This window comes from Triticum urartu, chromosome 6, assembly GCF_003073215.2.
Source record: "Triticum urartu cultivar G1812 chromosome 6, Tu2.1, whole genome shotgun sequence".
Lineage (NCBI taxonomy): Eukaryota > Viridiplantae > Streptophyta > Magnoliopsida > Poales > Poaceae > Triticum > Triticum urartu.
In genome coordinates, this window is record NC_053027.1 from 278,660,153 (window position 1) to 278,672,458 (window position 12,306).

A 12,306-nucleotide genomic window follows, 5' to 3' on the forward strand; every position below is an offset into this window, starting at 1 on the left:
GAGATGTTGTTCCTTGTTGGAACATGTTTACTTGTTGGGATATCACAATATATCTTATTTAATTAATGCATCTATATACTTGGTAAAGGGTGGAAGGCTCGGCCTTATGCCTGGTGTTTTGTTCCACTCTTGCCGCCCTAGTTTCCGTCATATCGGTGTTATGTTCCCGGATTTTGCGTTCCTTACGCGGTTGGGCTATTATGGGAACCCCTTGACAGTTCGCCTTGAGTAAAACTCCTCCAGCAATGCCCAACATTGGTTTTACCATTTTCCACCTAGCCTTTTCTTTCCCTTGGGTTCTGCAGACTCAAGGGTCATCTTATTTTAACCCCCCGGGGCCAGTGCTCCTCTGAGTGTTGGTCCACCTGTCAGCTGCCGGTGGCCACCAGGGGCAACTCTGGGCTGGCCTACTCGTACCTAGGACAATCTGAGTGTGCCCTGAGAAAGAGATATGTGCAGCTCCTATCGGGATTTGTCGGCACATTCGGGCGGTGTTGCTGGATTTGTTTTAACTTGTCGAAGTGTCTTGTAGAACCGGGATACCGAGTCTGATCGGAATGTCTCGGGAGAAGGTCTATTCCTTCGTTGACCGTGAGAGCTTGTTATGGGCTAAGTTGGGACTCCCTTGCAGGGATTGAACTTTCGAAAGCCGTGCCCGCGGTTATGGGCAGATGGGAATTTGTTAATGTCCGGTTGTAGAAAACCTGAAGTTGACCTTAATTAAAATGCATCCACCGCGTGTGTTGCCGTGATGGTCTCTTCTCGGCGGAGTCCGGGAAGTGAACACGGTGTTGGAGTTTTGCTTGACGTAGGTTGTTTTAGGATCACTTCTTGATCATACTTTTATCCACCGTGCTTTGCCTTCTCTTCTCGCTCTCATTTGCGTATGTTAGCCACCATATATGCTAGTCGCTTGCTGCAGCTCCACCTCATACCTTTACCTTACCTATGAGCTTAAATAGTCTTGATCGCGAGGGTGCAAGATTGCTGAGTCCCCGTGACTCACAGATACTTCCAAAACCAGCTTGCAGACCATGCAGATGACGCAACCAAGCTCAGGAGGAGCTCGATCAAGATCTTGTCCTTTGTGTTGTTTCTCTCTAGTTGATCAGTAGTGGAGCCCAGTTGGGGTCGATCGGGGACCTTTGTCGCATTTGGGGTTCTTCTTTTATTTTGGTTCCGTAGTTGGACCTTGATTGTATCTGGTTGATGTAATGCTTTAGTCATGTAATTGTGTGAAGTGGCGATTGTAAGCCAACTATGTATCTTTTTCCCTTATGTATTACATGGGTTGTGTGAAGATTACCTCACTTGCGACATTGCTTTCAATGCGGTTATGCCTCTAAGTCGTGCTTCGACACGTGGGAGATATAACCGCATCGAGGGCGTTACAATTACTCTCCATAAGATTCACATGATCTCTTCCTTTCTTTTTATTTATTTCTCTTTATTTCTTTTTTTTCACTTAGGATCATGGCAAAATAATCAAGCCCTTGACTCAACACTAATCTTTATTATATATAGCTCATGGACTCGATTACATTGAGGATCATAAAGCAAAACTCACAACTAGATCATACTAAAGGCTTTTATTCTACTAGATCAAAATATTACCAAAAGGATCGAACTAAGAAAAACGGTAAACATAAAAGTGATGGTGATACGATACCGGGGCACTCCCCCAAGCTTGGCAGTTTCCAAGGGGAGTGCCCATACCCAATGCTTAATTCTTCTTTGTTGGTGGAGAAGGTGATGGTTTTGTTGATGGCGTAGGCTTCTTCCTTAATTTGCGCTTGAGGACAGACTTTTGGTCCCTTAGGTCATCGATCTCCTGCTCCAAGCTCAGTATCTTTTTGCATAGTTCCTTCTTGTTTTCCTGCAAGAGGCGAAAAGGGATAAACTCGATCTTAGGTTTCTTTACTCTATCCGGGAGGCTTGACTTTTTGAACTCCACATGCATGTCCCTAGGTTGAGGTAGTGGGACTTAATCTTCATCTGAGCTCGTCTCCTCCTTTCCCTTGGGTTCATAGTCCTCTTCTTCTTCTGTAGTCCAACCACAATGCTCCACATCCCCATAGACCTTAGGATCTGCAAGGTAATCAGCCACATAGCTTTCTCCTTCCGAATCCTGGGACGACATGTTGCTCTATCTGCAGCAGGACAGCTCGAAACAAAGACAAGAGATATTTGCGTGATACGGGTGTCAAAACCCCCGGGAGATTATATAATGAATTTTTACCAACCAAAATACGTATCGTGTAAGAAAACGGAGTCCGGAGGGCACACGAGGTGCCCACGAGGTAGGGGGCGCGCCCTCCGCCCTCATGTCCTTCCCGGACTACTTCTTATTTTTCTATTTTTTCTAAATATTCCAAAATGGAGAAATATTTCCTTAAAAACTGTTTTGGAGTCGGTTTACTTACCGTACCACATACCTATTCCTTTTCGGAGTCTGAAGCGTTCCGGAAAGTGTCCCTTATGTATTCCTTCGGGGTTACGGTTTCAATAATATTGGTTTCAACATTTATGGGATTACCCGAGATATAATGTTTGATTCTTTGACCGTTCACCACCTTCGGATTTGTGCCTTCAAAATTGTTGATTTTTATGGCACCAGAACGATAGACCTCCTTGATAACGTAAGGACCTTCCCATTTAGAGAGAAGTTTTCCTGCAAAAAATCTTAAACGAGAGTTGTATAGAAATACATAATCACCTACATTAAACTCACGCTTTTGTATCCTTTTATCATGCCATCTTTTAACTTTTTCTTTAAACAACTTGGCATTTTCGTAGGCTTGGGTTCTCCATTCATCGAGTGAGCTAATATCAAATAACCTCTTCTCACCGGCAAGTTTCAAATCACAATTGAGCTCTTTAATAGCCCAATATGCCTTGTGTTCTAGTTCGAGAGGTAAGTGACATGCTTTTCCATAAACCATTTTATACGGAGACATACACATAGGATTTTTATATGCAATTCTATAGGCCCATAATGCATCATCAAGTTTCTTGGACCAATTCTTTCTAGACCTATTGCCAGTCTTTTGCAAAATTAATTTGAGCTCTCTATTACTCAATTCTACTTGACCACTAGACTGTGGGTGATAAGGAGATGCAATTCTATGATTAACATCATATTTAGCAAGCATTTTACGGAACGCGCCATGAATAAAGTGTGAACCACCATCAGTCATTAAATATCTAGGGACTCCAAATCTTGGAAAAATAACTTCTTTAAGCATTTTAATAGAAGTGTTATGATCAGCACTACTAGTTGGAATAGCTTCTACTCACTTAGTAACGTAATCAACAACAACTAGAATATGTGTATAACCATTAGAGGAAGGAAAGGGTCCCATATAGTCAAAGCCCCAAACATCAAATGGTTCAATAACGAGTGAATATTTCATGGGCATTTCTTGACGTCTACTAATATTACCAATTCTTTGACATTCATCACAAGATAAGACAAACTTATGGGCATCCTTGAAGAGAGTAGGCCAATAAAAACCAGATTGCAATACCTTATGTGCAGTCCTATCTCCAGCATGGTGTCCTCCATAAGCTTCGAAGTGACACTTGCGTAGGATATGTTCCTGTTCATGCTCAGGTACACAACGTCTAATAATACCATCTACTCCTTCTTTATAAAGATGTGGGTCATCCCAAAAGTAATGCCTCAAATCATAGAAGAACTTTTTCTTTTGCTGGTATGTGAAACTAGGTGGTATAAACTTAGCAACAATGTAATTAGCATAATCAGCATACCATGGAGCAGTATGAGAAGCATTTATAACATTTAATTGCTCATCAGGAAAGCTATCATCAATAGGTAGTGGGTCATCAAGCACATTTTCTAACCTAGACAAGTTGTCTGCAACGGGGTTCTCAGCTCCCTTTCTATCAACAATATGTAAGTCAAATTCTTGTAGCAAGAGAACCCATCTAATAAGTATAGGTTTAGCATCTTTCTTTTCCATAAGATATTTAATAGCAGCATGATCAGTGTGAATAGTTACTTTAGAATCAACAATATAAGGTCTGAACTTATCACAAGCAAATACAACTGCTAAGAATTATTTTTCAGTAGTAGCATAATTTCTCTGAGCATTGTCTAGAGTTTTACTAGCATATTGAATAACATTTAGTTTCTTATCAACTCTTTGCCCTAGAACAGCACCTACAGCATAATCACTAGCATCACACATAATTTCAAAGGGTAAATTCCAATCAGGTGGCTGAACAATAGGTGCAGAGATCAATGCTTTCTTAAGTATTTCAAATGCTTCTACACAATCATCATCAAAGACAAATGGTATATCTTTTTGTAATAAATTAGTCAGAGGCCGAGAAATTTTTGAGAAGTCCTTAATGAACCTCCTATAAAAACCGGCGTGACTAAGGAAACTTCTTATACCTTTGATGTCATTGGGACATGGCATCTTTTCAATAGCATCAACCTTGGCTTTATCAACTTCAATACTTCTTTCAGAAACTTTGTGCCCCAAGACAATGACTTCATTAACCATAAAGTGGCACTTTTCCCAATTCAAGACAAGATTAGTTTCTTCACATCTCTGCAAAACTCGATCAATGTTGCTTAAGCAATCATCAAAAGAAGATCCATAGACGGAGAAATCATCCATGAAAACCTCACAAATCTTTTCACAAAAGTCAGAGAATATAGCCATCATGCATCTTTGAAAGGTAGCAGGTGCATTGCATAAACCAAAAGGCATACGTCTATAAGCAAAAGTACCAAAAGGGCAAGTAAAAGTAGTCTTTGATTGATCCTTAGCTGACACAGGTATTTGAGAGAAACCAGAATAACCATCTAGAAAGCAAAAATGTGTATGTTTGGATAATCTTTCTAGCATTTGATCGATAAAAGGTAAGGGGTAATGATCCTTTTTAGTGGCCTTATTTAATTTGCGGAAATCAATTACCATCCTATAACCTGTAATAATTCTTTGAGGAATCAATTCATTTTTATCATTAGGAACAACAGTAATACCTCCCTTCTTAGGGACACAATGGACAGGACTTACCCACTAACTATCAGCAACGGGATAGATTATACCTGCCTCAAGGAGCTTTAGTATCTCCTTTCTTACCACTTCTTTCATTTTAGGGTTCAGTTGTCATTGATGATCACAAACTGGTTTAGCATCTTCTTCCAAATTAATTTTATGTTGACATAGAGTGGGACTAATGCCCTTAAAATCATCAAGAGTATACCCAATAGCAGCACGGTGCTTCTTCAGAGTTTTCAATAATCTCTCTTCCTCATGCTCTGAAAGGTTAGCACTAATAATAACAGGGTATATCTTTTTCTCATCAAGATAAGCATATTTAAGAGTATCAGGCAACGGTTTAAGCTCAAACACGGGATCGCCCTTGGGTGGAGGAGGATCCCCTAGGATTTCAACAGGCAAGTTGTGTTTCAGAATAGGTTCCTGTTTAAAGAATACTTCATCTATTTCCCTTCTTTCATTCATAAACATATCATTTTCATGGTCTAGCAAATATTGTTCTAAAGGATCACTAGGAGGTACGGCAATAGAAGCAAGACCAATAATTTCATCCTTACTAGGTAATTCATATCATATAAACCGATAGTAACAACATCCCTTTTGCAATCTATGGTAGCATTAACAGTATTTAAGAAGGGTCTACCAAATATAATGGGACAAAAGCTATCTTGTGGGGAACCAAGAACAAGAAAATCAGCAGGATATTTAGTTTTCCCACACAAGACTTCAACATCTCTAACAATTCCCATTGGTGAAATAGTATCTCTATTGGCAAGTTTAATTGTGACATCAATATCTTCTAACTCAACAGGTGCAATATCATGCATAATTTCTCTATATAGGCTAATAGGTATTGCACTAGCACTGGCACCCATATCACATAAGCCATGATAACAATGATCTCCTATTTTAACAAAAATAACAGGCATGCTTACCACAGGTCTAGGTTTATCTTTAGCACAAGGTTTAGCAATTCTAACAGTTTCATCATAGAAATAAATAACATGCCCATCAATATTATCAGACAAGAGATCTTTAACAATAGCAATATTAGGTTCAACTTTAACTTTCTCATGAGGTGTATAAGTTTTAATATTGCTTTTACGAACCACAGTTGAAGCTTTAGCATGATCCTTTATCCTAACAGGAAAAGGTGGTCTCTCAACATAAGAAGTAGGAACAATAGGATCATTATAACTGATAGTCTTTTGTTCAACTTTAATAGGTGCAACTACTTTTACTTCTATGGGAGGATGATATTTAAACCACTTCTCCTTGGGGAGATCAACATAAGTAGCAAAAGATTCACAGAAAGAAGCTACTATCTCATAGTCAAGTCCATATTTAGTGCTAAATTTACGGAAAACATCGGTATCCATAAAAGATTTAACACAATCGAACCTAGGTGTCATACCTGACTCCTTGCCTTTGTCGAGGTCCCAATCTTCAGAGTTGCGTTTAATTCTTTCCAATAAATCCCATTTGAATTCAATAGTCTTCATCATAAAAGAGCCAGCACAAGAAGTATCAAGCATGGTGCGATTGTTATCAGAAAGCCGAGCATAAAAAAATTGAATAATCATTTCTCTTGAGAGCTCATGATTGGGGCATGAATATAACATTGATTTAAGCCTCCCCCAAGCTTGAGCGATGCTTTCTCCTTCGCGAGGCCAAAAATTATATATATAATTGCGATCACGATGAACAAGATGCATAGGATAAAACTTCTGATGAAATTCCAATTTCAATCGTTTGTAATTCGAAGATCCCATATCATCACATAGCATATACCATGTCGATGCATCTCCCTTCAAAGATAAAGGGAAGACCTTCTTCTTAACAACATCTCTGGGTACACCTGCAAGCTTAAATAATCCACAAACTTCATCCACATATATCAGATGCTCATCAGGATGTTTTGTTCCATCTCCTAAAAAAGGATTAGCTAGCAGTTTTTCTATCATACCCGAAGGAATTTCAAAGCACACATTTTCATTTTTAGTAGGTTGAGTAGGTTGAGGAGCAACTCTTTGCTCTACTGGTTGGGGTGAAGATACCCCAAACAAGCCCCTCAGAGAATTACTTTCCATAGTAACAAGTGACAGTAAATTTCAGCACACTATATAAATTTTTCCTTACCAAATTCCACCTACCAGAGGCGCTTCACTCCCCGGCAATGGCGCCAGAAAAGAGTCTTGATGACCCCCAAGTATAGGGGATCTATCATAGTCCTTTCGATAAGTAAGAGTGTTGAACCCAACGAGGAGCAGAAGGAAATGATAAGCGGTTTCCAGCAAGGTATTCTCTGCAAGTACTGAAATAAGTGGTAAAAAATAGTTTTGTGATAGGATAATTTGTAAGGAGCAACAAGTAACAAAAGTAAATAAAGTGCAGCAAGGTGGCCCAATCCTTTTTGTAGCAAAGGACAAGCCTGGACAAACTCTTATATAGAGAAAAGCGCTCCCGAGGACACATGGGAATATCATCAAGCTAGTTTTCATCACGTTCATATGATTCGCGTTCGGTACTTTGATAATTTGGTATGTGGGTGGACTAGTGCTTGGGTACTGTCCTTACTTGGACAAGCATCCCACTTATGATTAACCTCTATTGCAAGCATCCGCAACTAAAACAAAAGTATTAAGGTAAACCTAACCATAGCATGAAACATATGGATCCAAATCAGCCCCTTACGAAGCAACGCATAAACTAGGGTTTAAGCTTCTGTCACTCTAGCAACCCATCATCTACTTATTACTTCCCAATGCCTTCCTCTAGGCCCAAATAATGGTGAAGTGTCATGTAGTCGACGTTCACATAACACCACTAGAGGAGAGACAACATACATCTTATCAAAATATCGAACGAATACCAAATTCACATGACTACTAATAGCAAGACTTCTCCCATGTCCTCAGGAACAAACGTAACTACTCACAAAGCATAAACATGTTCATAATCAGAGGGGTATTAATATGCATATAGGATCTGAACATATAATCTTCCACCAATTAAACCAACTAGCATCAACTACAGGGAGTAATTAACACTACTAGCAACCTACTAGCACCAATCCGGACTTGGAGACAAGAATTGGATACAAGAGATGTTGATGTCTACTACACAACCTTCTTCTTGTAGACGTTGTTGTGCCTCCAAGTTTAGAGGTTTGTAGGACAGTAGCAAATTTCCCTCAAGTGGATGACCTAAGGTTTATCAATCCGTAGGAGGCGTAGGATGAAGATGGTATCTCTCAAGCAACCCTGCAACCAAATAACAAAGAGTCTCTTGTGTCCCCAACACACCCAATACAATGGTAAATTGTATAGGTGCACTAGTTCGGGAAAGAGATGGTGATACAAGTGCAATATGGATAGTAGATAATAGTTTTTGTAATCTGAAATAATAAAAACAGCAAGGTAGCAAGTGATAAAAGTGAGCGTAAACGGTATTGCAATGTGTGGAAATAAGGCCTAGGGTTCATACTTTCGCTAGTGTAAGTTCCCTCAACAATACTAACATAATTGGATCACATAACTATCCCTCAACATGCAACAAAGAGTCATTCCAAAGTCACTAATAGCGGAGAACGAACAAAGAGATTATGGTAGGGTATGAAACAACCTCAAAGTTATTCTTTCCAATCAATCCGGTGGGCTATTCCTATAAGTGTCACAAACAGCCCTAGAGTTCGTACTAGAATAACACCTTAAGACACAAATCAACCAAAACCCTAATGTCACCTAGATACTCCAATGTCACCTCAAGTATCCGTGGGTATGATTATACGATATGCATCACACAATCTCAATTCATCTATTCAACCAACACAAAGGACCTCAAAGAGTGCCCAAAGTTTCTACCGGAGAATCACGACGAAAACGTGTGCCAACCCCTATGCATAGGTTCCCAATGTCACGAAACCCGCAAGTTGATCACCTCAACATACATCAAGTGGCACGTGGTATCCCATTGTCACCACAGATATCCATGGCAAGACATACATCAAGTGTTCTCAAGTCTTTAAAGACTCAATCCGATAAGATTACTTCAAGGGGAAAACTCAATTCATTACAAGAGAGAAGAGGGGGAGGAGAAACATAAGATCCAACTATAATAGCAAAGCTCGCGATACATCAAGATCGTGCCAAATCAAGAACACGAGAGAGAGAGAGAGAGATCAAACACATAGCTACTGGTACATACCCTCAGCCCCGAGGGAGAACTACTCCCTCCTCGTCATGGAGAGCACCAGGGTGATGAAGATGGCCACCGGAGAAGGATGGCCCCCTCCGGCAGGGTGCCGGAACGGGTCTAGATTGGTTTTCGGTGGCTACGGAGGGTTCTGGCAGCGGAACTCCCGATCTATCTTGCGTTCTGGAAGTTTTAGGTCACGTAGGTATATATGGGTGCAGGAGGTACGTCAGGGGAGCCACGAGGGCCCCACGAGACAGGGGGCGCGCCCTAGGGGGGGCGCCCCCCACCTTCGTGAGCACCTCGTTCCTTCCTTGACGTGGGGTCCAAGTCCATGAGGTGTGTTTCCTTACAAAAATAACTTCTCCAGTTGATTTCGTTCCGTTTCGACTCCGTCTGATATTCCTTTTCTTCAAAACACTGAAATAGGCATAAAACAGCAAATCTGGGCTGGGCCTCCGGTTAATAGGTTAGTCCCAAAAATAATATAAAAGTGGAAAATAAAGCCCAATATTGCCCAAAACAGTAGATAATATAGCATGGAGCAATCAAAAATTATAGATACGTTGGAGACATATCAAGCATCCCCAAGCTTAATTCCTGCTCGTCCTCGAGTAGGTAAATGATAAAAAGATAATTTTTGATGTGGAATGCTAGTTGGCATAATTTTAATGTAATTCTTCTTAATTGTGGTATGAATATTCAGATCCATAAGATTCAAGACAAAAGTTTAATATTGACATAAAAATAATAATACTTCAAGCATACCAACAAAGAAATCATGTCTTCTCAAAATAACATGGCCAAAGAGAGCTATCCCTACAAAATCATATAGTCTGGCTATGCTCCATCTTCACCACACAAAATATTTAAATCATGCACAACCCCGATGACAAGCCAAGCAATTGTTTCATACTTTTGATGTTCTCAAACTTTTTCAATCTTCACGCAATACATGAGCGTGAGCCATGGACATAGCACTATAGGTGGAATAGAATGGTGGTTGTGGAGAAGACAAAAAAAGGGGGAAGATAGTCTCACATCAACTAGGAGTATCAATGGGCTATGGAGATGCCCATCAATAGATATCAATGTGAGTGAGTAGGGATTGCCATGCAACGGATGCACTAGAGCTATAAGTGTATGAAAGCTCAACAAAAGAAACTAGTGGGTGTGCATCCAACTTGCCTGCTCACGAAGACCTAGGGCACTTGAGGAGGCCCATTATTGGAATATACAAGCCAAGTTCTATAATGAAAGATTCCCACTAGTATATGAAAGTGACAACATATGAGACTCTCTATATGAAGAACATGGTGCTACTTTGAAGCACAATATACGAGACTCGCTATATCATGGTGCTACTTTGAAGCACAAGTGTGGTAAAAGGATAGTAGCATTGCCCCTTTTTATTTATTTTCTTTTTTTGGGCCTTCTTTCTTTTCTTTGGCCTTTCTCTTTTTTTGGGGACAATGCTCTATTGAATGATGATCATCACACTTTTATTTATTTACAACTCAATGATTACAACTCGATTCTAAAACAAAGTATGACTCTATATGAATGCCTCCGGCGGTGTACAGGGATGTGCAATGATGCATGAGTGACATGTATGAAATAATTGTGAACGGTGGCTTTGCCACAAATACAATGTCAACTACATGACCATGCTAAGCAATATGACAATGATGAATGTGTCATGATGAACTAGATGGTGGAAAGTTGCATGGCAATATATCTCGGAATGTCTATGGAAATGCCATAATAGGTAGGTATGGTGGCTGTTTTGAGGAAGGTATATTGTGGGTGTATGGTACCAGCGAAAGTTTGCGCGGTACTAGAGAGGCTAGCAATGGTGGAAGGGTAAGAGTGCGTATAATCCATGGACTCAACATTAGTCATAAAGAACTCATATACTTATTAAAAAATCTAGAAGTTATCAAAGAAAAGTATTACGCGCATGCTCCTAGGGGTATAGATTGATAGGAAAAGACCATAGCTCGTCCCCGACCGCCACTCATAAGGAAGACAATCAATAAATAAATCATGCTCCGACTTCGTCACATAACGGTTCATCATACGTGCATGCTACGGGAATCACAAACTTCAAAGCAAGTATTTCTCAAATTCACAACTACTCAACTAGCATGACTCTAATATCACCATCTCCATATCTCAAAACAATTATCAAGTATCAAACTTCTCTTAGTATTCAACACACTCATAAGAGAATTTTATTATTCTTGAATACCTAGCATATTAGGATTTTTAAGCACATTACCATGCTATTTAAGACTCTCAAAATAATATAAGTGAAGCATGAGATTTCATCTATTTCTTCAAAATAAAACTACCACCATGCTCTAAAAGATATAAGTAAAGCACTAGAGCAAATGACAAACTACTCCGAAAGATATAAGTGAAGATTAATGAGTAGTCGAATAATTATGCAACTATGTGAAGATTCTCTAACATTTAATAATTTCAGATCTTGTTATTCTATTCAAACAGCAAGAAAAGAAAATAAAATGACATCTAAGAATAGCAAACATCATGTGAAGAAGCAAAAACTTAGGATCAACCGATACTAACCGATAGTTGTTGAAGAAGAAAGGTGGGATGCCAACTGGGGCATCCCCAAGCTTAGATGCTTGAGACTTCTTGAAATATTATCTTTGGGTGCCTTGGGCATCCCCAAGCTTGAGCTTTTGTGTCTCCTTAATTCCTCTCATATCACGGTCTCCCTAAATCTCAAAAGCTTCATCCACACAAAACTCAACAAGGACTCGTGAGATAAGTTAGTATAAACCATTGCAAAAACCTTATCATACTCTACTGTAGCAAATCACTAAAATTATTATTCAACATTTCATACTAAATGCCTCTGCATATTTAATAGTCCTATCCTCAAATAGAATCATTAAAGAAGCAAACATATGCAAATAATGCAAACATAACAGCTATTTGCCTAAACAGGATAGTCTGTAAAGAATGCTGCAACATCCATAATTCTCTAGCTCCAAAAATTATTAAAGAAAATTCCCACTGTAGTAAATTTATCAGAGCTTAATATGCA